Source organism: Bos taurus, chromosome 18 (assembly GCF_002263795.3).
Source record: "Bos taurus isolate L1 Dominette 01449 registration number 42190680 breed Hereford chromosome 18, ARS-UCD2.0, whole genome shotgun sequence".
Lineage (NCBI taxonomy): Eukaryota > Metazoa > Chordata > Mammalia > Artiodactyla > Bovidae > Bos > Bos taurus.
Window position 1 is genome coordinate 35,836,094 of NC_037345.1, and position 19,133 is coordinate 35,855,226.

Below are 19,133 nucleotides of genomic sequence, written 5' to 3' on the forward strand. Positions count from 1 at the left end.
AGAAAAGGAAGGTAAAGACAGAACTCTACATGTAGTGCTTGTTCCTGGCATAGTAAACAGCTGTTCCCTTTCCTCTTATGTCCTGGTGGGGCTGGATCCCTGGGACAAAGCAGGAGCCCAGTCATTAAGTCTGAGGCCGAAGGTTCTGGGGGGCTAATGCCCAGAGTTGTGTATCCTTTTTCAACCCCTGAGATACCAGCTAAAGTTTGACCCACACATGAAGGTCTGTAGCAAGCTGGGCTGGGTGCCAGTGATAGAGGAGGTCCCTGACTACCAGCTTCAGTGCTGGGGAGTATGAAGGGCCCCTGGTGAAGTCTGGACCCATGGCCTCAGCAGCATCCCCAGAAATGATACCTATTAGGCCTCCAATGGTGTTTGACTGCACATACTTTGTTCACACTTGGCTTGTGAACCTAGCCTCTGGAGGAGAAAAAAAAATCCCCTGTGTCTAAAAGATCACTGGGAAGTATTCATTCCCAGAGGAACCAGTTTCTGGAGTCAGGAGGTCAGAGTGCTTCTCTCTGGCCTGAGGAGCTGGAACAAAGGAGTCCCCTGGAGGCTGTGCAGGCTCTCCCCAGAGTCAATTCTGACCCCTCCACCCGCTGCTATTATAGTTCTCCCACCCACACCCACCCCACCACCAGTGTTAGCCTGGGTCACCACAGCACTCCCTGACTGCAGAGGGTTTTAACATGTTTCCAAGGTCATAGATACTGCTTTTTATAGGTAACATAAAATTCCCAAAGAGAATTCCTGAAACTCAGGGTCAGATGACACTGCAGTATCCTGTCCTCTCAGCCCCATTTGGTGTTAGTTGGGGACCCTCCTGTCCTTCCCTGAGCTTAACCTCAGTCATTTTGGTCCCCATGGCCCTTGTACCAGTTCCCAGATATCCACTCTGACAGTGCGCACTGCAGGATCCCAGCCCAGAGAGATCCTTCTTGATCTCAGAGTCAGGTGGGGTGGGAGCAGGTTGGAGACAATCGCATTGGCTATAGAGCAGCCCAGTTCTGTAAGAATGAAAAGTCGCACTGTCCTCACTCACTATAGAATACTTTATAGAAGGAAGTCACTGGCTTATCAAGTGCAGCCCTTTTTTCCATTTTTACCTGTTCGCATGCATAAAATAGACAGCTTTTAAAACAAGCTCATCTAGCTAAAAAAAGGTACAAGCCCTTACAAAATGGAAAATGAGATTCAAATGGGGATAAAATGCATCATTAAGGAGCCCTGGTCCCTGGGCTGCGGCAGTTTAGGGCCTTTAGGGAAGGCAATATCCTTCTCGAACCTTCCCGGAAGGTTCAGCTCTATCCTAATTATCCAGTGGGGAATCGGTGTGTCTTCAGAGGAAAACATTAATAAGGGCTTTTAGCATGAGCTGTCTCCAAGACATTCCCTACAGAAGCAGAGAGAGGAGAATCAGGCCAGCACCAGACTCAGGCACCCATTCTTGTATTGAGAGGCAAACATCACTGCATTTTTTTTTTAATCTGGGAATTTCTCTGGAATTCTTTGAACTCCCATAGCAAAGTTTATAATTCTTTCAAGATGCTTCTTATCTCGCATCATAAGATGTTTTTTGGAGATGTACTTGTGTTGTTTCCTTGGCCTGGGCTGCCCTCTCACCCTTCACCTACCTGGCAAACCTCTGTTTATTACTCAGAGACTGTTCAAGCAGCACCTCCCCACAAGCTGGCCCTGACCATTGACACTCCCAATCGAAAGATGCAGCTCATCTAATTCTGCCGGACAGTGAGCTCTGAATGAGAATATATAAAACAAGTGCTACTCCCAACCTTCCTTCCTGGTACACCTGTTTTGGAACATTCTTTGAGCAGTTCACAGAGCACTTGGGATTGTGTTGGCTTCTTGGTCCCCCCACTGGGCTGTAGGCCCCTTGTGAACAGGGTCAAGTGCCACCCTACCCCTCACTCCTACTCTCCACATCCCCAGGTCCAGGCTTGCTGGACCAGACTCTATAGGCTTTATGGGTCATTGAGCTTCGGAATGCAGGCTGCGACTTCCATGAAGCAGGGTGTTCATCTGTCTTCCCTGAGGCATCTAGTATGGGGCTCCACGTTAGCAGGCACGCTCAAAGTACTTGTGAAAGAAAGGGAGTGAGTTGCAGGCCCTTTGAAATGGAAGATGCTAAGATGCTGAAAGTCTTGGCAACTTTCCAAAGCAAAGAATGTGGACTTAAGAATGAGTTTATAGGACCTCACCTGGTGATACCAGCTTGAGAAACTTGCAAGCAATGCAACATTAGAAGGTACATCTCTGAGGGAGGTGTCACAGGATACCTTCAAGGACAGACTGAACTTTAATGAGCCCTTTGGTGGGAAACCAGTTACTACACCAGTTAGGATGGGACCCAAGAACAACCAGCTCACAGGTGGTTCTCCTGAGGGGTAAAGAATGGGAGCAGTTCCCCACAGGGATACTCGAGTTCTGAGAAGAGTGCAATGTTTATGATCGTCTGCCTGTGGTGTCAGGAGTTAGTCTGACCAGGGTTGGAACAGCAGCATTCTGCCTCCAGCCCAGGCTTGTTACCCTGGGCAGTGCCTCTGGCTCATGAATGTCCTTCCTCCCTAATATGCGCTCAGGTGCAGGAATTTTAGCCCCAAGCACACATGTGTCTCTAGCTACTAGCCTAGAAGCTTGTGGGGCATCATTTCTGGGTATTTAGTCTCCCAGATTTGAACCCTGAAGACTGAGTTCCCCCAGGCCTTCTGCGCTCAGCCTCTGCACTGTTCCCTGATTGATGAGGCTGAGTGGGAGCGCTCATCTGCCTGCATGGCCCTGCTCCCAACACAAAGATGAGCTAGCTTAGCTAAGGCTGACGCTAAACGGGAAGGTCAAGGCTGCAGGGCTGTGTGGCAAAGGGGTCGCCCTGGCACAGTGTTCAGCCAGAGACTTGCTCAGGACCCCTGCACCATGGAGGATGAGGTCAGGACTTTTAGGGTGCTATGGATGACAATCACCCATAGCACGGGGCCCTCCTGTGGGTCCCTTTGTGATGTTTCTCTCTCACTGTGTCCGGGAATTGCTATAGAGCCTGCCACCCACTCTGCTCCTCTAAGCTGCTCACCGCAGATGGGATTTCTTGTGTTTCCCACCCGACCTGGGGCACAAACAGACTTTGGAAGCTCTCGATGAACCCCAGGACGAAGAGGCAGAGCCGGTCCTTCTCCTCTGTGAAGGCTGCTTGTGTTCCCTTGGAAAGGGAAGAAGGGGTGCACCCTGTCCATCCCCACCTACCTGAGGCGCTGGCTGAACCCTGAGCAGTGCAGTCCTCCCCTTCCCAGGGAGACACCCTGCCTCTCCTTGGAGCTGTTCCTTCTGCCCTGCTCCCCCATTTCTTAGCTCCTTAGTTCTGAACCCCCACGCTGACCCACCTCACCTTCTTGGGCAGGTGTAATCTCCTGAGTAAAGCCTAATGGTTGACCATGTGCCTCGCGCTGGTAAGATAAGGATGGGCATGTCGGTGTCCCTAGCCTCAAGGAGCCCCCAGTCTGGCTGGGACAGACAAATGCTGGTGACAGATTGTGTACCTGGGCTGTGGGGTGCAGAGGAGGGAGCTGTTCATTGTGACCCGCTTCCCCAGAGAGGGCACAGCTGAACAGGGCTTGACACAGGAGGAGTTCTCTGTGTGGATGAGGCAGCAGATGACCCAGCCACTGGAAGGGACAGTGTGCACAAAGCCACAGGGGCCTGGCACCTTCAGGGAGCCACAGCTGATTGGTTGCCATGCAGTAGAGAAACACGGGAAGAGGCTGGAGAGAACAGCCAGGATGCAGGAAACTAGGCCTTGGAGACAAAGCTGAGTGGGGACTCTGTCCTGAAGGCTGCAGTGAAGGTCCAAGGAGACACACCTGTTTATTCCTTTTTAAAAATAGTGTTATTAAGGTATAATTGACATATATAAACTGAACATACTTAATGTGTACAATCTGGTGAGCTTTAGTGTATATGTGTATATAACAGATATATGTGAAACCATCCCCACCACCAATGAACACATCCATCTCCTCCGGAAGTTTCCTTGTGTCCCTTTGTCATCCCTCCATCCCATCCCCACTGTTTCCAGGCAACCACCCATCTCTGCTCTCTGTTACTACAGCTTAGATTATATGTTTCTGAATTTTGTAGAAATGAACTCATCTAGTATATACTACTTTTGCTTGTTCTCATCACTTAGCATATTTGTTTTGCAATTCATCCATGTTGTGTATATTAATAATTAATTCCTTTTCATTGCTTAGTGGTATTTCATTGCATGGATTATACCACAGTTTGTTTATTTCTTCACCTTCTGATGGACATTTGGGTTGTTTCTAGTTTGAAGCTGATGAATATCTGCATGTGAATGTTTGGGTAAGCAGCTAGGAATGGAATGACTGGGTCATATGATAGGTATATGTTTAACTTTTAAAGAAATTACCAGACTATTTTCCAAATGGTTGTTTGATTTCACATTCCCATAAACAATGTATGACTTTTTCACATACCCTTTCTTGACTGGCTATGAAATGTAGGGTAGACCCTCAGAACAGAATCTCCACTGCATCTGTCTAGCTGGTGACTACAACTGAATCCCTGAGACATGCACTCCTCAGGCCCAAGACAGGGAGGGAGGGCTCTCCTGGAAATCCTTCCAGAAGATGGTGTCAGACTTGGCACCATCTTAAGAGGCTTGTTTGTCAATGATACTGCCCAGAGGCTGGAGGAATTGAACAGGACCTGAGGGTAATGAACTAAGGCATCTCTAGCTCAGCACTTGAGAAAATTCCTCCGGGCCCAAAGAGCCACAGTCCAACAGTTACAGCCCAGTTTCCACAGAAGTTCATTTTTGTGTTAATCAGTGATTTCAGCTAGTGTCAGGGCCCCAGTCAGTTGTGGGAGAGGTCTGGCCCCTGGCTCAGGGCCCTATTCCAAGGAGGCAGCCTCCAGGCCAGACTTCCCTAGGAAGAGCCATAGAACCGAAGGCTCTAGAACCCTGGGGACCACCCAGGTCAAGGCTGCTGATCTTGGCTCATTCCCCTCAGGCAGGAGCTGTGGAGCAGCGTCCAGGACTAGAAGGCAAGGCTGACGTCCATGTCCCTCTGGTCACTGCGGGGGTTTGGCCTTTCTGAACCTTGATATTTGTATGGTGTGAGTGAGCCCCACCAGACTTTGGAGTGTGCTCTTTGTTTGTCCATTTGTTCATTCATCAACATTAATCAGTGCCTCTTTGGAACCAGAGATGACTCAGGCAGGTTGGGGTCAGGTTGTGAAACCCTCCAGTCCCTGCTAAGGGATGCGGATGGTATTTATGGGAGGGGCACAAGTGGTGATTAGATCAGGCTTGTGTTTTAGAAAGGGACCCTGGCAGCCAAAGCAGAGGGTGGATTTGAGCGTGGACACACCATGGGCAGGAAGGTCATTAGGAAGAGGCGACGGGGGATCTGAGTGGGTAGTGGTGGTAAGAGGACAAAGGAGGGACTTTCTTGTAGAGAGAGGAGAGTCCTCCCTCCCCATGGCCACCAGCCCTTTCTTGTCTTGGCTTCAGTGACACTTCTCTTTCCCGGCTTCCACCAAAACCCAGAATACGTAAAAAATAAATAGAAGGATGGTTGGAGGGATAGAGGGATGGCCATTTGGCTCAGGAGCGAGTCAAGGCACACATCTCCTGCCCACCCATCCATCACCTCCTGCCTGGGCAGCCATCCTTCACTGAGACAAAGGTGGGGACTGCAGGTGTCTCCCTGGCCCAGCAGGATGTTAGTGATTCCTATCTGATAGCTTGCAAATAAACGGACTGCTGGAGGCTGTCAGTCACCTGTGAAACAGAGCCCTGCTGTCCTTTCTTGCCAGGATTCCTCAGGCAGTCAGGACCATAACTTTGAACTTCTGGGAAGGAAAGGCTTCAGTTTCCCATGGAGTCCCCATCCTTGGGGGCAGGAGGGGAAGGGAGGAGAAGCCAGAGCCTGGTGGGGAGGTTGATGACTCAGCTTGATGACGCCAAGGAGCTGCGTCTCGGCTGTAGTCCCTGAGCCTTGCTGCCATGTGACCTTTTTCTGGTTACTCACAGTGAGTCCAGCACCGTCCTGGCAGGTTTCTGTGATTTAGACTGACCTGCAGAGTTCAGTGCCCAGGTGACCTCAGAATGGCATTCACCATAACCAGAGTTCATCTTCAAAATGTGTGCATGGGCGGAGTTAGGTGGGAGAGCTGAGAGGGGCCATGGGCAGGAGCGGTGTGTGTCTGGTGTAGACGATAGAGCACGGGGGTCATGCGGAGAAGCTGAGAGTCCTGAGTTCCAATCCCTTGCCCCACCCTCACTGGGTGACCAGGGGAGACAATCCCTTCCCCTCTCTGAGACGATCCAGACCCCAGTCACAGGCTCTGCAAGTTGGTATTTATGTCTGCATTCCCTCGGCCTCAATCTGGACCCTGTGAGGGTCAAGACACTGAGCACAGACCCTCTGAATTGGGTTTGGGAAGAGGGGTCAAAGATGTTTACTCCTGCTTCTCCTGCTCAGGATGCAACTCGTGGACTAGCTGATGCTGAGGGTTGACAGGGCACTTAGAGGTGGCCACTCAACCCTCCATTTGATGTTAGGTGAAATGGAGGCCTGGAGAGGTTGGAAGAGGAGTCCAGGCACTGGCAGATATGGGCCACGCTTGTTCACTTGGGCCCTGAGGGCTCCCCAGGGTCCTCTGTGTTTGGCATTGTGGGGTACAGGATACCAGTGGTCACTGACTCAGAACTGGCCTGTTCCCTGCCCTGCGGCACCACCAGCAGGGCCTTCCTGCCCTTGCCCATTGAACCACTGAGACTTCTCTCAGGCCTGCCCAGTCAGGCCTGCTGGCGGATTGGGCCTCCCTGTCCACCAGACTATTGCCATGATAGCAGCAGGTGTGGGGAAAGTGGTCCAGGCATGGACAGCACAGGTGAGGAGCCCCCGGGCAGGATGGAGCTGGAGAGGCCCAGTGCTGGGAGATAAGGCTTGTGCTAAGCAGGTGGTGCTTGGCACACAGAGCAGGAGCCCGGAGGTGTTATTACTCTCAGTCCAGGGTGGCCCTCCCCTGGTTCGATGGGAAAGACCAGAGCCGGCCACTGGATGGTGGTGCCAGCCTGAGAAACCCCAGGAAGGAGGCCCGTGATGAGGTGTTTGGCCCCAGCCAGGTGGTACAAGCTAGGCATCCCAGGACCCAGGGCATGAATTCTTGCTGACAACTGGGGAACTTGGAGGAAGGGGCACTCTATAAATCTCCATAGCACTGCCAGTGGGGCCCACTTGGGGTGGCTGCCCTCCCACCTGGGGTGAGTGAGAAGGAATGTGGAAGGACTGGGCAGGGCATGCACCGGGGAGGGGGGCTGTGATCTCTGTGCTGTGTTTGTGCAGCAAACACTTCCCCAGACCTCCTGGTGCTACCTGGGAGCTGCAGATGTGGGGTACACAGTCCAGAGGGACATGGCTCTGCCCTAAGGCACAAGTCACCCTCACAAAGTCTCCTCCGGGCTTTTCTCTGTGTCCTTCAGGCCTTGCCTGCTCAGGGGTAGAAGAGATGGGCTGCTTGCTGAGTGTGTGATGGAAGGGGAGGAGCAAGTGGCCAGACAGATGGGCCCTCAGCCCCCAGGCCTTACACCAGTTAGCATGGGAGGGAGAGCGACTGGGGCTCCAGCAGGTCTGGATTGGGGGATGGTGGGAAGAAATGAACAGGCCGGGTAAGCCCTTGACCTTCGCCTTCCTGCTGGTCACCAAGCTCCTCTAGAGTCAAACGTAGAGTCCTTCAGACGTGGCAGACCCTCCTCCACCCTTTCCCACATGTCCTTTTCACCCCCAGCAGCACCTCGACTCCTGCTCCTTGACATCCCTTCCTCCCTCTTCCAAACTTCCTCTGCTCCCTCCCAGGCCCGCTCTGTCCTCCAGGTCTTGCAGGATGCTTTCCCTGCTGCCCCAGCCCTTGTGGACATCCTGCCTTATCTACTCCTGTCCCACTACCAGTCTCAGGCAGGCTGCGGAGCCAGTGAGGGAGGCTGCCAGAGAAGGGAGTGGGAGGTGAGCAAGACCCAGACCAGCAGATCTACAGCTGGGTGGGGCCGGAGTGGAGGTTGGAGGCCACCAGGACTCTAGGGAACTAGGCCCGAAGGGGAGATCATCTCTCTGGAGTCTGCCAGGATGGGTAGCATAGATGAACAGTGGAGGCCTGGTCAGAGAGCTGGGCTGGTGGGGCCAGGCAGGTGCTTCACTCAGGGTACCAGCTGCGGCTGTGGTCAGTGGAAAAGACAGGAAAATGGGGGCGGCCAGGAGGCCTGGGTCTGGATGTCTCTGGTTGGTGAGGTGAGGCTGAGGCCCTACCACCTGCAGCCTCTCCCTTGGGACTCCAGGCAGCAGAAATTGGGTGTGGGGCAGGGTGACAGGATCTGCTTGGGAGCCACTGAGAACTCATTTGGGTACAGAAGTAGATACCCCTATTTGTGGGGCTCTACCCATAAAATGGGGCAGCGCCTCTGTCCTTACAGGTGTGGAGTGGAGCTCATGGGAAGCAAGTGTGGCCTTTGAACGAGCCTTTGCCGTGGGCAGCTCTGCCCCATCCTTCACCCTTACTCTTGGTACCACAAGTGCATTTGTGCCCCGAGTGGGGCCACCGTGGGTAGCTGAAGGTGTTCTCAGCACCAGCTGTCACAGCCTGAGCCAAGTTACCACCCCGCCAGCCAGCCCATCCTAGGTGAGGAGCTGAGCGTGGTGAGACAGCAGGTGTCCCACTCATTTTGAGCAAAATGGGGCTGTTGGCACAGGATCAGTCCTGCCTTTTGTCCCCATCTGAGCCTCACGGTGACCGGGGTGCTGCCTGCGCTTCCCCTGCAATATCTGCCCCTGGAGGCTGGTCAGCCACACACCACAGGCCGCAGGATTGACTGGCAATAAAACATGTCGATTCATCATCATTAGTCATGGGGGGAAGAAGATTAAAGTCATGAGGAGATACCATCACACACCTACTAGAATGGTCAAAAGAAAAAAGCTGGCAATACCAAGTACTGGTTAGGATGTGAAGCAGCTGGAACTCTGAGCCATAGCTTGAGAGAAGCAAAATGGCACAACCAATTTGGAAAACACTTTGGTATCTTCTTATAAAGCTAAGCATGTCCTTACCATATGATCCAGAAACCCTAATTCCTAGATATTTAGCCAAGGGAAATTAAGTTAGAAACCTAACACAGAAACCTGTATAGCGCCATTTATCGTGGCCTTAGACCTAATTGCCCCAGACTGGGCAACAATCCAAATGTCCTTCAGTTGGCAAATGGATAAACAAACTGTGGTACGTCCACATAGCAGGATGCTACTCAGCCATGAAAAGAAAGCAACTACAGATATGAGTGGCACTAGAGATCAATGTCACATGTATTTTGCTGAGTGGAAGAAGCCAGACTCAAAGACTTCATACTGCTGATTTCATCTGCATTTTGAAAGAAGCTAAATTATAGGAACAGAAAACAGATTAGTGGTTTCTGGGGCCTTAGGGTGGGGTGGGCTGGGACTTTTGACTACAGAGTGGCACAAGGGAACCTTTTGGGGTGATGGAAATATTTTATACATTGAACATGATGGTGATCATGTGATATGTATTTATCAAAACTCATAGAACTGTTTACTACAAAGGGTAGATTCCACTCTATGTAAAAGATACTTCATTAAAACTAACTTTAAACACACACACATGTTAATCACAGCCACTGTTTCTGAGCACCCACTAGGCACTGTGCCAGAGGCTCTGTGTGTTTTCTCATCCATCCATTCACGTGATCGCTCACTCAGCAAGCAGTTACCAAGCATCTCTACAAGGTCCAGTCAGACCTCCCTAACACCTTCAAGCCACACGGCTCCCCAAGTTGTGTAGAGAAGCCAATGGGAAGAGGTGACCGGAGCCCAACCCTGGGGGCCAGTGGTTCAGCTTGTAGGTTCTCTGTGGTTGCATTTCCACACGGAGAGAAAATCCTGGTTTTGTGAGCCTTTCAAGGGAGTCTGCAATCCAGAAAGAGAGACCAAGGTCATGAAACAAAGAATGATAACCTTGTTCCGTCTCTGTGGTGCTGGCCCCCGCACAGGAGGGCAGGCCATGGCCCTCATGGGTCCAAGCCCAGAGCCTGTGCTGGTATGAATAGTGGAGGCTCTGGGCCCACTGCCACATTCAGCCTTCTTGCTGGGTGGCTGCTCCACTGCTTGGGAGCATGTCTGTGTCTGCCCAGCTTAGATGGGAGCGGCCCTAGCTTCTCTTGTGAGAATCCAAGTGTGGGAAGCCCCTGAAGAAAGCCAGAGTGGAGTACACAATGCATAGGAACACTGTGTAGGAGGAGAAATGAGCAAACCAGAGCTGCCCAGACCAACACGCCTCCATCTCAGAGACACAATGTGGAGTGGAGGGAAAATGACAAGAGGGACAGTATCTGACACCGTTTAAGTATGTTTTAATGGAGAAGGCAATGGCACCCCACTCCAGTACTCTTGCCTGGGAAATCCCATGGATGGAGGAGCCTGGTAGGCTGCAGTCCATGGGGTTGCTAAGAGTCGGATACGACTGAGCGACTTCACTTTCACTTTTCACTTTCATGCATTGGAGAAGGAAATGGCAGCCCACTCCAGTGTTCTTGCCTGGAGAATTCCAGGGACGGGGGAGCCTGGTGGGCTGCCGTCTATGGGGTCACAAAGAGTTGGACACGACTGAAGTGACTTAGCAGCAGTAAGTATGTTGTAGAGACACAGAATAGTACCATGTGTTGTTATGGTTATAAACTTAGGTCATGAAAATATGAAAACATGAACGAGAAAGATACAAGTGGATTAGCTCTGAGGAAGACAATAGCAAAAACAGATGAAAACAGCAAATATAGCAAGAGGCTAACAAACACATTTAATAGATCAGAGATATGTGACTTAAATAAGGGAGCTGTGTTGCAAATTTTCTCTACCTTTGGCTTAAGTAGTTCATAAGTAAACAAGCCAGAGTGAACTTTGAAAACATTACACTAAGTGAAATAAGCAAGACACAAAAAGACAGTTATTGTATATGGTTCCAAAAGGTAGCAAAGGTACAAATTCAGCGTCAAAGAGTAAAATAGTGGTTACAGTGGAGCTGGGAGGAAGGAGGACAGGGAGCCATTGTCTAATGGGTGTAGAGTTTCTGTTTGGAAAGATGAAAACGTTCCAGAGATGGGTGGTGGTGAAGGACAGTGTGAACACACTTCATGCCACTGAGATGGATGCTTAAGAATGGTTAAATTGGTACATTTTATGTTATGCATATTTCCCCCTAATAAAAATAAATAAGTACAAGCCAGAAGAGGCAAATCTATAGAGACACAAAGTAGATTAGTGGTTACCTGGGGCTGGGGAGGATACTGGGAAAATAGGGGTCATGGCCAAGGGGTGAGAGTTTCCTTTTGTGGTCATGAGAATGTGGTCATGAAATTGTCCTAAAATTGATTGTGGTCACGGATGCACAAATCTGCAAATATACTGGAAAACATTGAATTGAACGCTTTCAGTGGGCACAGTATGTAGTGCTTGACTTATATCTCAATAAAGCTGTTTTTTTTTTTTTTTTTTTACTGCACCACGCAGCTTGTGGGATCTAGTTCCCAGACCAGGGATCAAACCTGGGCCCTGGCGGTGAAAGTGCAGAATCCTAATCACTGGACCACCAGGGAATTCCCAAAGCGGTTGTTTTTTAAAAAGCCAAAAGGAGGGAAATCCTTTCTGTGTCAGTTACTCTAGTAGAAGCTGCGATCTGTCTGATCTAGACTCAGCTCTGACACTGAGTGTCACAAAGTCATCAGGAGCCCAGAGCCTTGTCTACCCTGCCACCCTGAGACACGGGGAGGAAGCCCTGCCAGCCCAGCTCCCAGGGCTGGAGCTCTCGCCACATCCATGGGGCTGGGGGGTGGAGGCAGTCGTAGCCTCTGCAGATTGAGGTTAATGAGAATCTGCTCCAGGCTCCAGGGGCTTTGAGCCTTAATTAATACTTGCAAAGCCCTCGGTGATTGTGAAATCAGAGGTTCTGTAAATGTGCACAGCAGTGGCCTTATTAGTGCCAGCGTATTACGCCAGAGAAAGAAGCCAGCCTTCTTAGCACTGCCTTATTTTGCTGGAGACACTGGTCCCAGGGTGTCAAGGCCAGGCCGAAGCTATCTCTCCTGGCCCCTTGTCTGGCTCTCCAGGCCACACCTAGGGTTTGAGTGGTCTGGATTGGTCCAGGGCTCCAGGGTGGCCACCCTGAACACTGTGGCAAGGCTTCTGATGGGGGTCTTCAGAGAACAATCAGGCAGACCACCCCAGCAGTCTTGGTGAGGGTACCTCAAGGCCTATAGAAGGTGGCATCTGGCATCTCGTTTTCTGTAAATCTTGGGGCCCTGGTGAGGATCCTGGCTGTCTTCCCGGATGGCCATGCTTTTTGTGTTCGGCATGCCTCCTAGGATTGAATATAGCCAGGGCTCTGGGGCCCTGAATGGAAGACTGGCTCTGCCCTCAGCCCAGGGCAGCCTGTGAGCAAGGAACTGTTCCACATTGCCTTAGCTCAGGCCTTCCCCATCTGTGACTCCATCCTGGTCCCTCAAGCACCCTCCCCTAGCGGGCTCTGAGCTCTCCCAAAGCCACATGGCACAGCCTCTCTCCTTCTGTGTTCTGGTGCTATCCTCCCAAGGGTGGGTCCTCAGACTACCTAACCCTTTGGGCCTCCCAGCCAAGAGCACCTCACACCAGCCTCCAGGGCCCCTGTCTATGCTTGGCATCTTCATGCTAAGCAGAATGTCCTCACCTTTCAGAGCCTTGCTGCCCTCAGACACTGGGACCACAAACCCATCTGCCACTACTGGGATGATTCTCTGACCAGGGAGGTTGGAGGTAGAGGGAGGTATGGGTCAGGATCTGTGGCCCTGGGTGCCTTCAAAGGCCTGGGGATGTGGCACCCTGGAGGCCCACGGTCTTGAGGATTTGCTGCCTAGGGTACCCGTGACCCTAGTTGTCTTTGACCCAGGGCCCCCATACACCTAGTCGCTGCTGACTCGTGACCCTGGGCCAGCTTCTAGTATGTTGGCCTCTCTAACCACCCGCTTGGATGGGTACCTGTGGCATGCACTGCTGTTCGGACGTGGCACACGACCTTCCCTCCACTTGGGTTCCTGTTTCTGAGGACCTGTTTCCCAGCTCTCCATGACCCCCTAGGGATGTTGCATTCTAATGGAGGTGGTTTGTAGCTCCTGCCAGGTAACTCTGAGGATCAGGAACATCCTCCTTCATGTCAGCCGCCCCTCCCTTCCTCTATCCCTCGTGGCTCCTTGTCATCCTCTATCATAGCCAGTCTATTACTTACCTCTTTCCTTATCCTGGGCCTGTCAAACCAGATGGGGCTAAGGCATCAGAGACCCCTCTCCAAGCTGACATAGATCTCTTCCCCAGCCCTTTCCAGGAAGCAGGGTTGTGTTGTGGTTAGACCTACAGGCACTGGAGGCAGATTCCTGGTTCAAACGTCTCTACTTTTTATCTGCTGGGTGACCTGGGCAAGTTGCTTAACCTCTCTGTGCATCATTTGTATAATGAGGCAATCATAATACTACAGCACAAGGTTGTCGTGAGGGTTAAATGAGCTCATGTGTGGGGAGTGCTGGGTTTGGCATACAGTAAATACCCAAGGAAGGTTAGCCATCAAGGGTGCTGAACCAGCTGCTTCTGAATCTCCTTGAACGTCCATCGTCCATGTCTAAGAATGTATCCTGAGAGAGTGGCCAGGCATCTTGTCCAAACCCAGGTGATGCCGTCCACGAACTACCCCCAGATCTGTCCCTGGCTTCCCTCCCCAGCAGAGGAAATGCTGCGCACCATAGATGCCAAAACCCCCACACTCGAAGTGTGTCTGTGCAACATGGCCCATAGGTGCCCCCTGCCCCCATCTCTGCCCCACCCAGCTGCCTCCCAGGGCCCGAGGTAGGATGAGGGGGCTGCTTAATGAGAGGGTGAAGGTCTCTGCCTAATCCCAGGGGCAGCTTGGAGAGGTCAGATTTCTTCTATTTATAGTTAGACTTCTTTACCATTATGGACCATCTCTAATTAAAGAGCTCTTTTATTATGTTTTCTTTATGTTCTCTTCATGTGGATGAGTGGGAAAATAAATGAAAGGGAAAATCATGGTGTTGTGGTTAGGAAAAACTACTGGAGAGAACAGGCTTCGAGGTCACTGCCTTGTTGGCGTGGCTGAGGTGTCCTAGGGCGTCAGAATAAGACACGGCCTTTCTCAGGCGTGGTTATGGAGTGTTCGTGGGGCAGGGCGCCCACAGCTATGGGCCTGAACCGTTGCTTTGCCATTGCCTCCCTGGCTGCCCTTAGGTAGCTCCTACCTCTCCAGGCCTCACTGTGGTTGTGTTAGTTGCTCAGTCATGTCTGACTCTTTGCGACCCATGGCCTGGTTTCCCACCAGGCTCCTCTGTCCATGGAATTCTCCAGGCGAGAATACTGGATTGAGTTGCCATTCCCCTCTCCAGGGCCAGGCCTCACTACCTTATCTTTAAAATGGGGTCACAGGCCAGCTCAGCTTCCTCGTAGGCTGGGCTGCACAGTCCCCCTAGAAACACCAAAGGATCAAGAGAGGCTGAGGCCTGGTTCTGCCTGCCCTGGACCCCGGACCTCTGACCCCAGGCCTTTTGGAGTCCAGGGAACCACTGCCCCTCCTCCTTCTTTGTAGTTACCACTCCCGCTGGAGGGCGAGGAACCCAGAGTAGAGACAAGAAGGTTACCGTCTGGACTGGAAACTGTCTCCATGGAGAGGAAGGGGTTAAGGTGGTCATAGTGGTCACTGAGTTGCAGTCCCAGAGCTCCCTAGGCACAAGTCCATTTGAGGAGGGTGGCCTGACACCCTCTCTGTGGAGCTGGGCTGGACTTATTTTAAACTGGGTGGAACAAAGGACTCGGTGTCTCTGTGGTCTGTGGCCTGTGCACGTGCCGAGACTGTGGTGGGAGGGACGCCAATGGGCCAAGCTCTCAGCCCTCATCTGACCCCTGAGGGTCATGCCTGCAGGGGTGGTGCCCTTCCTCCACCCCGAAGGTCTACTTGACTCCCCTCAGGCCAAGTAGACAGGGAAGGTCCATCCAGAGGTCCTGGACTGAGGCACTTGAGCAAGTCAAGGCAGATGCTTAGGGGTGGGCTCAGTAGCCATGGTAATGATGAGAAGCTGAGGCTGGATCAAGGTCACTCAGGCCGAGGGAGTAGGAACATCTTGTGAGATGGAAAAGCTCAGGAGAGGATACATGCAGGGGGTGAGGGGGACAGGAGGGCCTTTGGAGGAATGGGGGCGGGATGTACACTGTTAGACTTGAGCCAGACCACCTGGGTTCAAGCCCCAGCCTGGTCAATTACCAGATGTTGTGTGACCTTGGGCAAGTTAGAGAATCTCTCTGTTCTTCCATTTACTCATCTGTAAAATGTGGGTCATAATAGTAACTTACACCAAGGACCACTGAGAAGGTTAAAGGAATAAAGCAGGAAACACTTAGAACCCTACCTGACACTTTGCAGACCCCTGTGGCTCAGACTGGTCCCAGCCCTGCTCTGTCCCTCAGTGAGTAGACAAGGACAGTTGGTCTCCTGTGACCCCCTTTCCTCTGTGAGTGGCAGGAAAGGAAGGATCCCCGCCTCAGGGCTAGCAGTGAGGCCAGTCCTGGCTGCTTCACTACCCAAATGTATGGCCTCCAACAAATCACTGGGCTTCTCTGAGCCAGTCCCCGCACTGGCTGTGTTGGGGTGATGATCCCCGCCTCCAGGGTCATTTAAGGACTGGGTGGGAGACAAAGGGAAAGACCCAGCCTGGGGCTGGCATGCTACAATGCTCAGCTCCTCCCCCAAGGCCTCAGTGACTCATTAGTGTAGCAAGGGACCCTAGGACCAAGATAGCAAGTGCTGCCAGTTTCAGTTCCTTGATTTCTCACCAGTCCACCCCCTCCCTGGCAATTCCACCTCCTTTGGCCTTGTTCAGGCCCCCTAGACGTCAGTTCTGACCCTTCACACTCAGAATGAACTTTATAACATATGAATCAAAGCTTGGGACTCCCTGCCTACCACTGTCTCTGGCTCCCCACCGTCCTCAGGGGAAGGTTCAGATGACTTGACCTGATCTGTTAGGCCGGTGTGACCTGTCCCTGCCTGCTCCCCACCACCATTCCCACAACTGCCTTCAGCACGCGCCACATAGCAGCTACATGGAGTGACTTGTTCCCTGGACACCGCCTGGCACTTTTCTGTCTCCAGCTTTCCTGTATGGAGTTTATCAAACGAGCCAGACTTGGCCTCTGCAAACCCCGCCTTCTCCCTAGTCTCACCTCCACCTGTCAGGAAACCTCTCAAGCACGCTCCAGATCTTTTCCAGCCACCCTCATGTAATCAAGTATCTGTCCTACTTTGACCTCGTCTTGCCTCACCACAGAAGCCTGCAGTGGGACAAGGAGGTTGTGGGGGGCCTGTCTTGTCTTTCTTGCTCCAGCTCACCCTCCACTTGCCAGATGCTGTGTAGTCCATCTCTTTGGGGATGGACTAGGGAGGGGGTGTGAGGTGGAGAGAGAAGCAAGAAGGACTTTCTTTAAAAATTTTATTTATTTATTTATTTTTGGCTGTGCCGAGTCTTCGTTGCTGCACGCAGGCTTTCTGTTCCTGCAACCAGGGGCTTCTGTTGTTGCGGAGAATGGACTCTAGGCAGTCTGGCTTCAGCATTTGTGGCAAAGGGCTTAGTTGCTCCATGGTATGGGGGATCTTCCAGTACCAGGGATCGAACTGGTGTCCTCTGCATTGGCAGGGAGATTCTCAACCACTGACCACCAGGGAAGTCCCAAGAAGGTCTTTCTTGATGCTGCAGCTAGGATCCAACATCCTGACCTTCTCTGTGACTGATGTGTAACTTCTGGATCTTTCTCAGCTGGGTGTTTGCATGGGTTCCTCAGAGCTCCTCCTCATGCCCTCCCCAATGAGGAACCTCCAGATGCAGCTCTTGGGAATGGGGTTCACCTCCTCCAGTGGCCATTTGTGACCTATGCCAGCCTCTTTCTGTCACTGCCCCTCACCTGGAAGGAAGCTCTATTGGGCAAGATCCCTTTATGATGAGCCCAGGCCAGCTCCTGGATTTGGGAGTGTGGAGCGCACACTTTGTAGGCATCTGTCAGCCACTGTGAGAGGTTTGGATGTTAGCATTCTAAGAATGTGGGGGATCCCCCAGAGGGTTTGAGGCAGGGCAGTGAAATGATAGATGTCTACTGTACCTGTTTAGGCAAAGACAGTGGCCTTTCTCCTGGATGGCGCTATGGAGGACAGGAGAGCTGGCCAGCTTGAAGGTGGAGCTGATAGAATTGCCACTGGTTTGCACGTGAGGGCAACAAAAGGAGGAGTCCAGTGTTTTGGGTGAGTAACTGGGTGAATGGAGGTGCCAGTCATTGAAAAGAAGAAGTCCAGAGTGGAGCAGGTTGAAGGGACAGACATCAAGGGCTCAAGTCTTGATCCTGCAACATTTGAGATGCCTGTCAGGTACCTAGTGGAACTATCAGGATATAAACGCAAGGCTTCCACCAGCTCATATGGTGCCTTTGTGTGGAGGAAGGAAGGCCGTCCTTTCCTTCAGGCAAAGGTGGCCTCCTGCCAGGGCACATGGCTGGGTGAGCAGGGCACAGCTGGACCTCAGCCCCGTGGGTCCCCTTAGCCACCCACCCACCCTTGTGCAGTAAACAGACTCCAGAGCTCTGTGCGGCAGCTCACATCCGGGGGCAGCTCACAGGCCTGGAGCTCAGGGGAGCATGTGGGGCTGTGGAGCTGATGGGATGCTTATTTGGATGCTGGTGGGAAAACAACTCCCCAGCCAACGTGGGGAAGAAGGACTGGGGTGTGCCTCTGTGGATGAGAGCCTTCCTCTCCAGGTCAGAGCTCTCCTTCTCATCCTGCAGGTGAGGCCCCGCTGCTGCCCTGCCAGGCTGAGTAGCTGTGGGCCCCCCACTCCTGTCTTCTCTGGGCTCATCCTGGGGAATGCCACATGGGTCGGGGTGGGGAGGCCTCGTTCTCTGTCCTCTCACTTTCCATCCTTGTCGCAGGGGCATTGACCTCTGTCACTGTGCTGATGTCCGTAGTGTCTCCCAAGGGGTCTGTAAACAGGTTAAGCACCAAGCTGTGGGGAGGGACATTCAGAGTGCCCCTGTGCACCCAGCGGGGGAGGAACAAGCCACAGAGACCGTAATGGCAAGAGAAGCAAATAGCCAGGCATTTGGTAGAGGGGTGGTTGGCATCAGACTGCCTGGGTTCCAATGCAGGGCCAGTTCTTACCAGCTGGGTGACCTCAGCAAGTCCATCACCAGCTTTGAGCCTCAGTTTACCCTGTAAAATGAGGATGGTAATAGTATCTGCCTCATAGGCTGTGGTGAGGAATGAATGAGTTCTTTCACATAAAGCACTTAGTACAGTACTTCAAATTGTAAATACCCACTCCATCAATATTAGCTTACATGGTGTATTCTAGAAAAGCCCTTCCCAGGGGAATCCCAAGGCCCCCTACTAGTTGCTGACCTGACCAAAGCAGGGAAGTCAGGAAGTGGCAAGCGGACTTGCTGAGCTGGTAAAGCTGGGAGCTCCTTCCTGCCTCCCCAGATTGCGCACTCGAGGGCTAGCACCCCCAGAGCCCCCAGAGCTGGGTGGAGGTCAAGCTTGAGTCATAGCTGCTGAGCAGGGACTCTCCCCTTTGCAAACACTTCCAAGGAAGGTAGTTTTACAACTCCTCAGGACCCATGCAGAATTGTACAGCCCACATCTTCTGTATTTTCCTGCAGTTGCACATGAACCCTGAGAGGCCTAATCTTACACGTGAGTCCTTTTCTGTCTTCAGAGCAAAAGGAAAGTGAACTTGGCATAGGAATCTTTGTGAAGCCTCCCCCAGACCTTCTCTTCAGCCTCTGTGGGGACCTAAGACCCTATAACATCTGATCAGTGCCTTAGACTCTTCTTCTAGAAAAAAACAGTCTCCCAAATACATGTGCTCACAGGCCAAACTTTGCAAGTTTCCTCCTCCTTTAGGAAAGGTTCCTGATTTAACTTGGTGATTAGGCTGGTGGGCTCTGCAGTTGAATTTT